This window comes from Cupressus sempervirens, chromosome 10 (genome assembly GCF_028749045.1).
Source record: "Cupressus sempervirens isolate cs-2001-9-10 chromosome 10, ASM2874904v1, whole genome shotgun sequence".
Taxonomy (NCBI): Eukaryota; Viridiplantae; Streptophyta; class Pinopsida; order Cupressales; family Cupressaceae; genus Cupressus; species Cupressus sempervirens.
The window spans coordinates 363,771,066-363,785,202 of record NC_143127.1 but is presented as its reverse complement, the minus strand read 5'-3'; the positions used below and the strand labels follow the sequence as shown (position 1 = coordinate 363,785,202).

At 32.7% G+C, this 14,137-nt stretch overlaps 1 protein-coding gene across 1 annotated transcript in view; it reads left to right on the top strand.

The window, feature by feature from the left end:
• The first annotated feature begins 1,407 nt into the window (after positions 1–1,407).
• The window catches only part of LOC149534162 (protein KINASE OF THE OUTER CHLOROPLAST MEMBRANE 1-like), a 55,976-nt gene continuing 43,246 nt past the window's right edge, over positions 1,408–14,137 (top strand). The window contains exon 1 of the mRNA XM_089807798.1: positions 1,408–1,670. The gene's annotated coding sequence lies outside the window, so the exon portion shown is untranslated. The remainder of the gene's footprint in view (positions 1,671–14,137) is intronic.

The window sequence follows — 14,137 nt, the reverse complement described above, 5'->3', positions numbered from 1 at the left end:
CTTTTCAATACATTAATTAATGAATACAATTCAAAATCTTTAATACTTATTTTCCATATTCAAAATTATAATTAATATTATACTTAAATTTATTCAATTTGTACAAGTAATTAAAAATATTTAATTATTTAGTACAATTGTTAATTCCCGCTACTAGAATTAATAATGCATTCATTGTATCTCTTTTGAAATTAATTTAACTAAAATTGTTGTATAGAATTAAAAATTTGGACCAACAATTTTATAGTTTATAATTTAAAAAAATTATCATCTCATGATACATGCAATATTATATAAACCATAAGAAAAGTCTTAAACACTCTATAATTTAAATATACCCCGCTATTTTATCTGTTATTAGATCTACTTTATCTATTGTCTATCTAACAATTGGTGGTAATTGTTGTTTTGAGTATTTTTAAATATTTTGGTCATTTTAATTTATTTTTTATTAATTAGAATAAGTAATAAAAAAATTTAAGTAGTTATAAAAAAATAGTTATAAGAAACAAGTAAACATGAAAGTTCACCACTTCAACAAAAGGAGTCAAAAAACTCTTTCATATAGATTACAAACCAAGGTCAAGCGTCTATATAACACTCCTTTCAACATCTTCAAGCTTTCAACAATCTTAGATGCACACAACCTTTATGTATCTACTATTTGTATAATATACATTATTATTAGCATATAAGAATGTAATGATTCTAACTAATAATAACTTTTTTTCTATTTAATTTACTTTAATAATTATTTTTCCTTAATCATTTATAGTTTTGTAATTGAGAGATATCCTAAACACATTTGTTTCTCTCTATGTCACTAAGAAAAAAGATGCTAAAGTGCAAATAAATAATCATTTTAATAGCTACCAATTGTTAAATAGGAAATATTATGTACAATAAGTTAACTTGTGAAGGTGATTAAATTTCTAATTTCTCAGTCAAATTCACTTTTATGCATGAAAAGTGGTTTACAAGAAGGTATTTTTCATAAGAATATACTGAAAATTAATATCATTATAATATAAGTGAAACACCAAAACTTTCTAAAAATTAGCATAGAAATATCCAACTCATAACCATTAACAATAGCTTGGAGAGGAACTGGTTTGCTATATCATTAACAACAGATCATTAATGATAGCTATCAACAAGATTATTGAAATAACTTGACATTATAGACCTCTCATTGTCGCCAATCTAAACGCTTATCTCGGGGTAAACGTTAAAATATATTCTGTCATTATTTAGTAAGAACCATACATTGGCGTTGACTGACTGCACAGTTTTTGTGGAAAGTTGTGTGGTGCAGATTCATTGTATCAATTGAAAGAGTTGCGTACTGGGTACAGTTCTTTTGCTCCTACAATCGTATTTAAAGCAATCAAATAAATGTACAAAATTATAGATTGGGAATCTTTTTTTCTTTTAGTAAGGAAAGGTTTTTGTCTTCCGACAATTATAGAGCCATGGGAGCTCAGGCATAGCTGATTGAAATAGAGGGTTTGTTTTTCATTGAGATTCCCCGAGCTTTCCATGGTCCGTCTGCACAAGCAGAATGCTCTCGAGCTACCCGATCTGTCTTCAGCTTCTCCTATAACTTGTTGACACTTCAAATATCTTAAGCAGTCTCATCTCGTCTGACACTTCAACACCAGATTTAACAGGTAAAAGCTCTGTTATAGTTGAAGATTTTTTGTTTTCTGTTTTTCTGGTTCAATTTGGGTGCTGGCACAGTATCGTTTTCATGGGTTGGTTTTTGCTTGTTGGCGACTTAAATTATTTTATTATACAATTCATTTCATGTGCTTTCAGCTGTGCAGTTCTAATTTCTCAGCTGATTTTCCGATTTAATTTAATTTTTATTGGATAAGTTTTAAAATGTAATCAAAAGAGATTTAAATCTTTTGGAAACGTGATAGTCTACAAGGGAAAACAAAGTTGAAGAATAGTTCCATTGATTTGATTTGATTTTTCGATCACGTGCCTTTTTTCCTCGGCCATATTTTCCCCCAAAGTTTAGTATATGTTTTGTTTACTAAAATCTCGTTAAAATTATGTAATGCTTTGATATTATTTTGATCGAGCAGTGTTATGAAATTGATTAATTGGATTCATCATCGAATTATAATAATATGTGTTCATTTGTTGAATTTACTGCAACTTATTGCCCTGGCTCTAGTGTGTCCAGGCAAAGCTACGTCTAACAAGTTGGGATACGATATTTTTGATAATTTTAACTCTTTTTGTTGCATGCTCTACAAAATTAGTCTTTAGTTAGATAAGCTTTCTCACTTGAGCTTATCCCATTCTGATTACATTTCATTTACTTAAAATCATACCATTTAATGTTATATTTGCTGCAACAATTTACTCACAGATTTTTAACCACAAGCTCCCTACAACAATCTAATGGAATGTGGAAATATCATTTCTTTAATATTTTCTTTACTTTAAAATGAATTGAGGGGTGTTGGGCTTTATTCTGTATTTGTTGCAGACAGCTTCCAATTGGAGATGTTTAACTGTACAGGCTCACCACATTCTATTTACTTACCAATTTTTTTAAAATTATATAATGTTTGACAAGCTAATGAACTTGGCAAACAATTGAATTTGGTTAAACACCTATCGAAAAGGATATTACCTCTTGTAGCTATAGTAGGGTACGCAAGAACAGTGCAATTGGCACAATTATAGACTAGGTTGTGAATGCAAGAATATTGCACGCACAATGAACTTCCCATGACATTGTACTAAAAGATGTACAAGAACAAGGCAAACTTGTGTGGTGAATGAACAAGCTCCATGTCAATTCAATAATTTTTTATCAATGAAACTTTTGTGTTTGATGCTAAAGAGAGTGCACATATAAAGGATAAGAAACCTAGTCCCTTGCATTAGAGCCTATTCATTTGGTACGCTTGAGGCAGTCACAGTTGTCTAAATCTTGGATGATTTCTGAGTGCACGTGTTCATATCTTGCATATGAAACTAGTTGCATGCTGACAACACTTTGAGGGATTTAGTGGGGTCTGCCTAAATTGTCTGGGTTGCTTCCTGGGTGATTTTAGCTTCTTAAAGAACATCCCTGATTGACTCATGGAGTCGCACATTCACCATTGTTTGGGATGCAATTGTATGAGTAACTGGATGGAAGGGCTTTGTAGAACATTGGACTAGTTTGGCCTTCAAGAATGTGTTAAAACAACACTTGATATGATAAAAAAGATGGGAGAATAAATAGTGTATATTCAATAGCGGCTAGTGGAAGTGCAAGACTGGTATAAAGGAACTGTGGATTTGCATAGGACTTGTAGAGCTTATCTTGTAAAGGATAAAGTGTTTCTTAGAAACAGCTTGCAGAGAGGACCAAAGTGATAATTTAAGGGATCATCTCCTCGGTTTACAGGCCCCTTTGAGATCTTAGAACAGATTGGCCTAGGGACTTTTAGCCTTGCATTACCACACAGCCTAGGTAGAATGAACCTGATTCTTTGCTACATAGGATATCCTAGATTCTAACCATGCGATTGATATTTTTCCAAATAGCACTTGTGAGCGTTCTAGATTGTTAAACAATATAGCTTTGGTAGGGCACCATTGACTAGATTAAAGTGAAAGGGAATCAATGTGACCCAACTTCAGCGATTTAGGAGAACACATAGGCGATACAAAAATTATATTGAGTTTTCTTAATAAAATATAATTGATTTACCAGTCATAAAGTGCCAAAATTACAAAATGCAAGCCTTGACAGTACAAAAAGATAGGTGTAAAAAAGAGTGAACTGGATCAGCAGAAAATATCTAAATCTGGTCTTCATTGCTTCTAGATAAGGGAAGCTAAGGTATATTCAGTATAGATTAGATACGAAGCTCGAAACCTAAGCATTTTTTTTTCTCCAAAAAATCATGTCTTTCTAACCTTTAATTAAAATAGTTGCAATGAAAAAAGTGAAAATCTTGTCTCTCACATAATGAAACATTAAAATCACCTTGAATTCTTGGCCTCCATTCCTTATACACCTAGTTTTTAGTGACTTATCAGGAAAATGGTATCTCAACCTTGCATTTACATAAGTTATTATTTATGGTAAGTTTACATTTGAGCATGGATTAGTTTGCAATTTTTGCCAAAGCTATGGATTGGTTAGATAAGCATGTCGTTAAATTTTTGTTGCAAGATCTTGTTTAGATTTGATGATATTAAAATCCATTTTTAAAACTGTGAACAAAAGTTTCAAATTCAATTTTGAAGGCCTTATAGGTTATGAGCTTTTCAACACTTGAAATGGTTTGTCAATTAGACACCTAGTTCAAGAGTCAATAGTTATGCCTTTTGGAAGTTGGTTTTTCCTAAAATTGAAAATATAAAAATGTGTTGGACATATAAATCAGCTATAAAAGAGAGTTTTGTGTGTTGGTGTGGATTTGAATACATCATAGGGCATCTTGGATTGAAGATAAGATCGGTGCCACTTTGTGGGTGGTTTTAGCCCTAGTTTTATGTATTCTTTCTCCTATATATTAGGCGTGTGAGTAGGATGTTGTCTGTAAGAGTCTTATAGCTGTTGAGTTACGTCCAGATCTTTGGTTGATGATACTTCTGTGAGAAGCTAACTTTGCAAGTATATTGTATTTTATTGTTGATTTCTAAGTAATATATTGATGGCCTTTGGAGTAAGTGTCTTCTTCCAAAAGGGTTTTAGGGGTGCCAATTTTTGATGTGATATGAGTAAACAATTTATTCTAGGGGTACCAAACATGGGTAATGACAAGTATATCTTGATTTAAAAGAGGGATGGTGTACTTTGAATAGTTAAGTATCTTCTAATTCACAAGTCTTGTTTAACAGTTACAACAATTGTTGATGCAACTAGTTTCGTGTGGTCTAGGCAAGTGAGGAGACTTGGTGGAGATGACATATTAGATTTTTAGATGTGTTGTGTTTAGGCCATTTATTTTTTTGTTCTTTGTTTAAATCCATGCAATTATGGGGAAATGTTGGAATTATATCATATCTATGGTAAAGCTTATACAATATATAATGATTAACACGTTAATGTTAATTTAAAATAAATAAATCTTAGTTTTTGTTTAAGGGTAAATAGGTTTTGATGGGCTCTTCAGACCTAGTTATAACAAAAAATCAGCAGAGAAACAACTAACTAGAGATTAGAAAATGTTTGACATGATCCTTAAACTTGAATAAACAAATAGAGCATAACAAATAATTCACAAGCTGCAACTGAACTCCCAAAGAATAACTAAGCCAGCAATACCCATACCATGTTCTTAGATATATAAGTCTTAGAAACAAGAAGGGTAGGGGCACGTCTAATTCAAACTATAATTCAAACTACAATCCATGAACCAACAACATTTACTTCAGGAGGATAAGTCAAAGTTGTGCTGGTCTCCACTATATTGGAGAACCAACTTCCAATAGGAAGAACTTCCAACAAAGGAGGAGTAAGCATTGAAGAAACAATGGTAAAAAGGAGACAAGGAACCTCCAACATTGTAGACTACGTAGGAATATAGAATCACTGCCTTTCTATTCAAGCAGATAGCAACTGGTCCATCAAAGTGAGCATCACCATACTTTGCAACATATTGTTGATTCCTAGATGGAATTACTCCATGGAAGACAGTTCTTTTCAATTTTTAAAATAAAAATATGTGTTGCATGGGTATGTGTACCCACATCCCTGGGACACGTACCCAAGTATCAGGTACTCAGTGGAGTGCATCATAGCTAAGGACCTTGATTAAGCTTTCTGATTTTTTTTTACATTTTTCATTTACATATCAGCTTGTTGTTTTTCAGGCTTAATTCAATATGTAATTGGTTTGAAACTTTGATATGATACTGATTAACAGTAAACTTCATCACTGTTCAAGTCAGAAGTTTATCATTTGCACTATGTCATTGTTATATGATTACTGATCTTCTTGTTCATGTTTAAAGTCTGCCTTCTCTGTTATGCATCTAAGCATTTAGCATATATTATTATTGCAAACATATTGGAAATCTGAATCTGAAAACAGTACATTGCATCTCACTGTTCTTGTTTTGAAAAATCACTGTCATTACTCATATTTTCAGATTTTTTTATAAATACTGAATTATATTAAAAAATGGTGTACCTAATACCCTCGTCCCCTTTTTTGTAAAATAGCCGTACTTAAGTCCTGTGTAACCTTGATAAAAAATAAGCAATTTTAGTAAAGCAATTAGAGTCATTAATACACCTGAGTTGCAGAAACTTCTGGAAAGCATCATAATTAAAATTCAACCATAGTGGAATGATACCAATGATCGATAATGAAAATTGAGGCCAACTAGGTGACTTTAAATAGAAGCTCCGTCCAAGAATCTTGGAGAATATACTAGAGGCTAAAATTCATTTTGGAAAGTGTCATATGATTCCTCTAGGCCCATCTGAGCTCATTGGCAACATCAAATAGCCCTTCTGACAAGGTTGGAGCTAATGAAAATGCTAGAAAACTCAAAAGTGGGATATTATAATACTCCCTCCCCAAAGATAGGTTGTCATCAAGCAATACTAGCACAAGATTAAGATCACTAGACTGATGTGTCCTAGAACCAAATGTGATCCCAAGGTCCCAAGTCAATTGAGGATTTTTGTAGCTCCATCTACTCAAGGCACTGTCTTGCTGGGCACTTGCACAATTGACCATCTGAAATACACCTGTAAGAAGAGCAATCAAAAGTTACAAAAACCGTAGAGAATTTCTCTTCAAAATAACTAATTTGTGGCATTGTAGGAGTAAGCTCATGAAAGTTAACATTAACTCTTTCACTTTGAACACCTTGCACTCCTACATAATGGCTGTCAGTAAAATTTGATTTTCTGTCCCAAGCATATGTGCAAGTTGAGCATAAGCAATGACAATTATTTGGTTCCTGAGCACCCATGCATCTCTAAAATTGGTTAGCTAAATCTGTCATTCCCAACATCTAGAATTATAGACTATCCCTAGCATTGAGCTAATTGGACTGAAATTGGTCAAATCTGCGGCTATTTAAATCTGATTTTTCAAAATACATCACTAGGAAAGAACAACTGCCGCAATACTGAAAACTCTTGGCCAAGATGGATTTTCTGATTATTCCACTGGCTGAAAATAACCTTCTGAGAGTCACCAATGAAGAACCCCAATTTTTTCTGAAAATCTCTTTCTGATCCACTTGCATTATTATTGCTTTCTGGGTCCCTAATTCCTCATGGTAAGCTTCTTTCATTTTCGCTAGTCACCAATAGCTCATGAGAAAGATCTTGTGCATGGATACCCAAAAAGTAACTCCACCATGTTGATGCTGCAATACTTTGATTTCCATATGGATCCCATTAAGAGTACGTTTGACAATGCTTGTAGATTCAACACCAATTGTATCCACCCCTTCAAACTTAAGGCCAAAATGGTACTCCCTTCTTTGTGGTAAACCAAGAAGGTCAACCATATGACCATTGTGATCAAATCTATTACAGTCAATTGTACAAAGTAGACCGTCGCCAATTCTCGGTGGTCCAATAGACGCAACATGCTTGGATTTTGTTAAAGTTGTAGCTTCAGTCGGATTGATTCGATTTGATATACATCATTGTTATTGGTAAATCGTCATTTGCTATATATACTTATCCATGTTAAATAATATATATTATTGTATATATATATATATATATATATATATATATACATATATATGTGTGTGTGTGTGTATGTATATTGTTATATATATATATTATATAAGAATATAATATATATGGTTATTTATATTACTAATATATTAATATGTTAACTAGTGATGATTAACCGTAGAGACATGTCTGCTCTCTTATTTATAAGCCTTCATTTGCATTTGGAACACAATCAATACAATGGCAATTATTAGTACATTTGCAGCGATCCTAGAATTTAACATGGTATCAAACCCTGATTGCAAATGTAAAAATGGGTTAGCACATTACTTTGCGTACTAAGAAAATAAAAACACGAGTCAGATCCTACTTATATCCAATGAAATCTTCGTGCCAAGGAAGCAGAAATAGATGAGGAAATAAACACAAGCGCTTAATAGTATATGACAAGTTAGAAGTTTGGATCAACAGAGGATTCCAGTGTGTGTATCCAACGCACAAACACATGGAAAGTATGTCTGTTAAGAATTATGTTCAGGTTCGTCTTGACATAAATGGCTTTGGTATGAAACTCATCCATAAATTGGACATGCGAAATTAAAGGATATGGGTGAACCTATTACACTTCAAGGAACGCTAATCGCAAATATAAGTTTTAAAATTTAGATGGCTCTTAACGGTAACAGTGGTTAGTTGAAAAAGTTTTTCTTTGTTGCATGAGGTACTTGAGTTTGAGGCAATGGAGGAATGATTGATGATCTGTTCCACAAACTAAGAAGCGTCAGGGGCATCCAACATTGTAACAAGGAGAGAGCATTTTAGAAAATACCAAACAAAGATCGATATCTACAAAGGATAATGCATAAGGATATAAGTCGTGAATAATGATCAAGGAATTATCATATACAAGATAAAGAACAGTTTATTGATATTCCAAAAATATGATAGTGTGCGGGAGGTAATCAGGGTCAATGGTTTTATAAAATATTCAAATGAAAAATGAAGCCAGTGTGCGGGAGGTAATCAGGGTCAATGGTTTTATAAAATATTCAAATGAAAAATGAAGCCAGTCACCTCATTATAAAAGATGGCAATTTAAGTTATTCTTTCAATATGGAAATAATGAAACATAAATTGATGAAGGCTTGATAAAAGACAAAATGGATAGTTTCAAAATATTAACTAATACACAAAGTATTAAAGCGCTGAAATATGTGGGGTGAATCGCACTTGGAATTGCTTTTTGCTTCATTGTATTGTTATCACAGGGGGATCCGTACAAACAAACTGAACCATACAACACTTAAGGATATGCCGAACACATGGTCATGGGGATATCAAGACTCCTGATCGCAATATATAAAATTCAATTGCATGCTTACAATACAAAGAGTGTTGGGGTCCCCCATATTAGAGAAAGTGTCACAGCAAACCAGATCAATCCAGATTATGTAACAGGACGTCAAATCGATACCACCCTCCATAAGAGGTCAAAACTATATAGTAAGTAATAAAGGGATATAGGTAAGTACGAATTAAATAAATTATGATCTCATTGAGACAAATATAAGGGGATTTAATGAGCAAATAATTTCTTAAAATATAGATTAAAAAATATATATATAGAAGACTTAATATATGTATTTATTCAAAGTATGTATTTTTTATCTATATTTTATTGGAATGGTTTTACATTATTATGTAATTTTTTTTCGAGTATTATGTTAGTCTCTCTTATTTCTTGCAATTCATTGCATACTATAAGAGCTATTTTCCTTGATTTTTTTCCTCTGAGAATGTTATTGCAGAAGGAGGGAGATTGACATGTTATTAGAGACAACCTTGAAAAAGAGGAGAAGACTAAGGATGTTATTTAGTTAACCTTCGGTGAACTCGGTCTTATTGATTAAGAGGGAGTAAACAATGTTGATATGGATCCTCTAGTGTTGATAGCATAATTTTAGTGATAAGGAAGGAAGTATGAAATGGGAATGTAAATTCAATGAATAAGAATGTACATTTACTGTCAAAGTAAGATATTCATATTAACTACCACCTTAAACAAATCGAGAGCGAAAACTTTATTTCAATTAATACAAAAGGTGCTAGGCACCGTGGGCCCACTTTTTGAGAGAAAACTTACTAAGGAGAGGGGTCATCACAATGGTAGCTGAGATAGGAAATATGCGATTCAATTGAACAATGTTTTGTCAATCGGGTGCATATACATTGAGATCACATATAGATTACAAGCTTACTCCTAAAGCAAATTGGTAAAAAATTTCCAACTCCATAAAATAAAATGAGTGGAAATTATACATTGTAGGGGGAATAATAATATTCAATGTTTCCACTATCTAACTAAGCTCATCAAGGTCTTTAACTCGTTTTAGATAGCAAGGGCAACACAAATTAGATTGGATAAGTGGATCAAGCATTGTCTAAAAATCATCTCGAATAGACGACTCGACAATTGAAGAGTGTCTGGGTTGGGAAGAAATCATTGGGCCACACATAACATGAGAGCACGGATATGGGTTGATTTATATCTGATATTTGGATCAGCTCTTTACTTGCAGAAGGGGTAGATCTTAGATTTGGGATAATCAACACTAGAGATTATGTCAAGGGAATCCATATTTGATTTGATGCAAAATTGTTCAACAATATAGAATGAGTGGGAATTTTACATTGTGGGGGGAATAATAGTCAATATTCCATTCTTACTTGAACCTTCTTTAGAGGGGAGATGTTCCATTCTCAAATAATCTAAGAAGACAATTTATGAATCTTCATGTGCAGATAAGTATTCTTATCTTTTACATTTATCTCTCTCTTATTTGTAATTCTATACATACTATAAGGGTTATTTGCCTTTATCCTTTCCTTTATGTTTGAAGATGTTCTTACAGGAAAAGAAAGTTGGTACTGTGCACATGCTACCAAATATTGTGCAGACTCAATCTAATGAGAGTAGTTCCAAAGACCCTGATGATCAAGATGGATAAAGTGAGGCTCTTGAAGCAAACATCTTTGATGGTTGAGATTATGAGATTCTTCTACATTAAGAGGGAGTATGACACTTCTTCTAAAGCAATGTAGGAGCTTAGAAGATTGATACTTAGAGAGAGTCTAGAGATACATGTGTGTGACTGCATGGTTTTTGATGGGCCTACTCCTGTATGCATAATGAGGAAGTAATGACTTGTCACCAAAATTTCAGGAAGATTGATATCAGATTTAGAGGGAGATCGGCAGACATCCTTAGGTGATGAGAGCTCTAAAGGAGTAACTAGAGGACTTGACTTCCCAAGTTCATTGTTCAGAGGGAGAAATTTGAAGTGTGATATCTTCACTATAAGGGAAAAGTTCGAAGTGAAATTTATTGTAATTTATTCTTCTCTATGAGGGAGAATTAAGGTGAAAGCCTTTGTACCACCCTCGGGCTTGGTTCATGGTGGTTACTATTTCACATATGATATATAATGAAAGGTGACAATCTTTCATTGACATATATAAACATAAGGTAATCATTGTAAGATCAATCTTATAAATGGTAGATCTGTTATCATAATAGACTTCATTAAGTTGTTGTCACAGAAAGATTAGAATTTTGAAATTGTGTGTTATGAAAGGTGACGATCTTTCATATGTGTGAGGTCACTATTGTAAGGTGACGACCTTATCAATAGTTGATCTATTTCCTAACACCAAATGTGTTGGAGCAAGTGTTATCATGGTTCTTCGGGCCGGGATTCTTTGGACACCTTGATAACCAACTTATCATGGTTTTTCGGGCCGGATTTTGTTGAACACCTTGATAATCAACTCATCATGGTTCTTTGGGCCGGATTTTGCGGGACACCATGAAAATCAATTGTTATGGTTCTTCGGGCCAAATCTTGCTAGACACCATAACTTAAAGGCCACACTTAAAGTGGTGTTCAAACCTTGTATTATAATTGCTTTAATACTTTTTTTTGCTAAAGAGGGAGTGTTGAGAAATTTAGCCTTATAGTGAATTGAATACCATACTGAGATGATATCTCTTCATATACTTAAGAACCTAATGTGTTCTACAAATCCTCCCTAGCTAAGAGGGAGTGTTAAAGTTGTAGCTTCAATTGGATTGATTCGATCTGATATTTATTATTGTTATTGGTAAATCATCATTTGCTATATACTTATCCATGTTAAATTATATATATATATATATATATATATATATATATATATATATATATATATATATATATATATATATATATATATATATATATATATATATATATATATATATATATGGTTATTTATATTACTAATATATTAATATGTTAACTAGTGATGATTAATTATATAGACATGTCTCTTCATGAGACATGTATCCTCCTCTCTTATATATAAGCCTTCATTTGCATTTGGAACACAATCAATACAATGGCAATTGTTAGTACATTTGCAGCGATCCTAGAATTTAACATATTTTGCATCTCACTTGTCTTATAAAAAACACAAGGTACCTCATTCTTCAAGTCAGAGTGGGTTATCAAAAGACAAATTGACATTCATCTCAAGTAGTGGATTATCAACAAATTGAAAATTCTTTCCACTTTCTGATCCAGGCCAGCACTTGCTATCCCATATTCGAACACGCAGATGTAGGACACTTCTCTAAATCAAATGTCTTTTGGGATTTGGTCAAGCTCTTCACTCACCTGCTTGAGTTCTTTTGCCCTTTCCCTTTTTTTTTAGCTCCTTGAATTGTTTGGCAACAAGAAGATGTTTTTCTATCTCTGGGAGAGCCATTTTTCTTTAAGGAATTCTTCATAACCCTAAGCTCCAAGGTGAGCTTTGTTAAGGAATATAGATCAGAGATAGAGAAAGATAATAGTCTTTTAATTCCAAAGTATTACTTTCAGAATATATTGCAGTCTTAGTTTATATGATAATAACTTCCAGATTTTATTACAGTCTAAAGTATTCTCCCTTTTATCGGTACTGATTGAAGATCTCAGATTTGATCTGAGAATTTAATAAGAACAGATCTTATAAGACAGTCCTCTGCAAATTTTTGATCACCAATATGTATTATATTATTGACTGATATCTTAGTAATATCTGTAGTATCCAATGCTTGGTGTGGAATGTTATTGCCTCTATTATTGATATCATTCCCAGCCAGCATCGATAATCTCTTATATATATTATCAAGAGTTACACTGACGTAGGGGGTAGGGTCATGACACTATGTGGTGTAACTAATCACATATGTTACACACGATAACAAATACTTATGTTGCCACCGATAACAAGTCATTGAACATGCCTTTGTTCATGTCTCGATCTGACTTAGATGATCATTGGGCAAGTGTTATAAGGATAGATATCATTCTGCCGTAAACAGACTATATTATATTATTATTAAATTTGTTCATTCCATATATATATATATATATATATATATATATATGCACTTTCCATACAAGCATACATATATATTATTATATAGATAGATCAAATATCTATAATATATTGTTTGCTTCAATCTCAATGAAGCTATATCCTAAACAAGCTTATCGACCTCATCTGGTTTTCCATTCAATCTACTAGAATGCATTTCAGCATTCTTGAAGATGTGATCACTGTCTAAAAGTAAATGCCAATATTCTGATTTTGTTGACCCCAAAGCTTCTTTGACTTCTTGCAAATCTGCAAAAGAAGATTCTCCTTACATGCCTTTTTGTCTCCTCTCAACCTGGGCCAGAGAAATTCAATGATCTTGTGAGTGTTATTGAATTGTATTGAGGCTGTAACAATCATATCTTCAGTGACGTTCAGCTGTTTCCTCAAATATGTGACTCAAGATCGGCACGATGAAATAAATTTTCTGGTTGGTCCTCAAAATCAGCTTCCTTCATGTTGCATAATTTAGGTTCAAGAGTGAGGACAGCATCTTTGTCAAAAGGAAACTTATCAACTGCTGTACCTTCATTTTCTATACGTGCAATAATCTCAGGTTCAACAACCTGTTGATTCGTCTAATCTCCAATTTCATCAAGGAAGCATACTTATTATGTCAATATACTCATCAAATTTGGTATCTTCAAAGCTCATTATTTTAGCTTTCAAAACTTCACTATGAATGGCATAATTATGCATTTGGTCTCTCTAAAGTTGGTGTTTCTGCTAAATTTGATAAACATTACTAAAAGTAGTTGAGCCGATTCAGTACCCTTTCAAATTGCTTTGCACAAATGGGCATAATTTTTGTGTATATTGGTGAAATTTGACTTCCTATAATCATTAAAAAATTCTTTTGATCTATATATCAATTGTAATTTATTTCTTGATTTTGATTAGATTGATTTTTATTTCTCTTTTGAATCTTCTTCTAGTTTGCATTGTAAAAGCATACTCAATTAAAGTGTCCACTTTTGTGTTGGGGGGTTCTTAATTGAGTTCGTT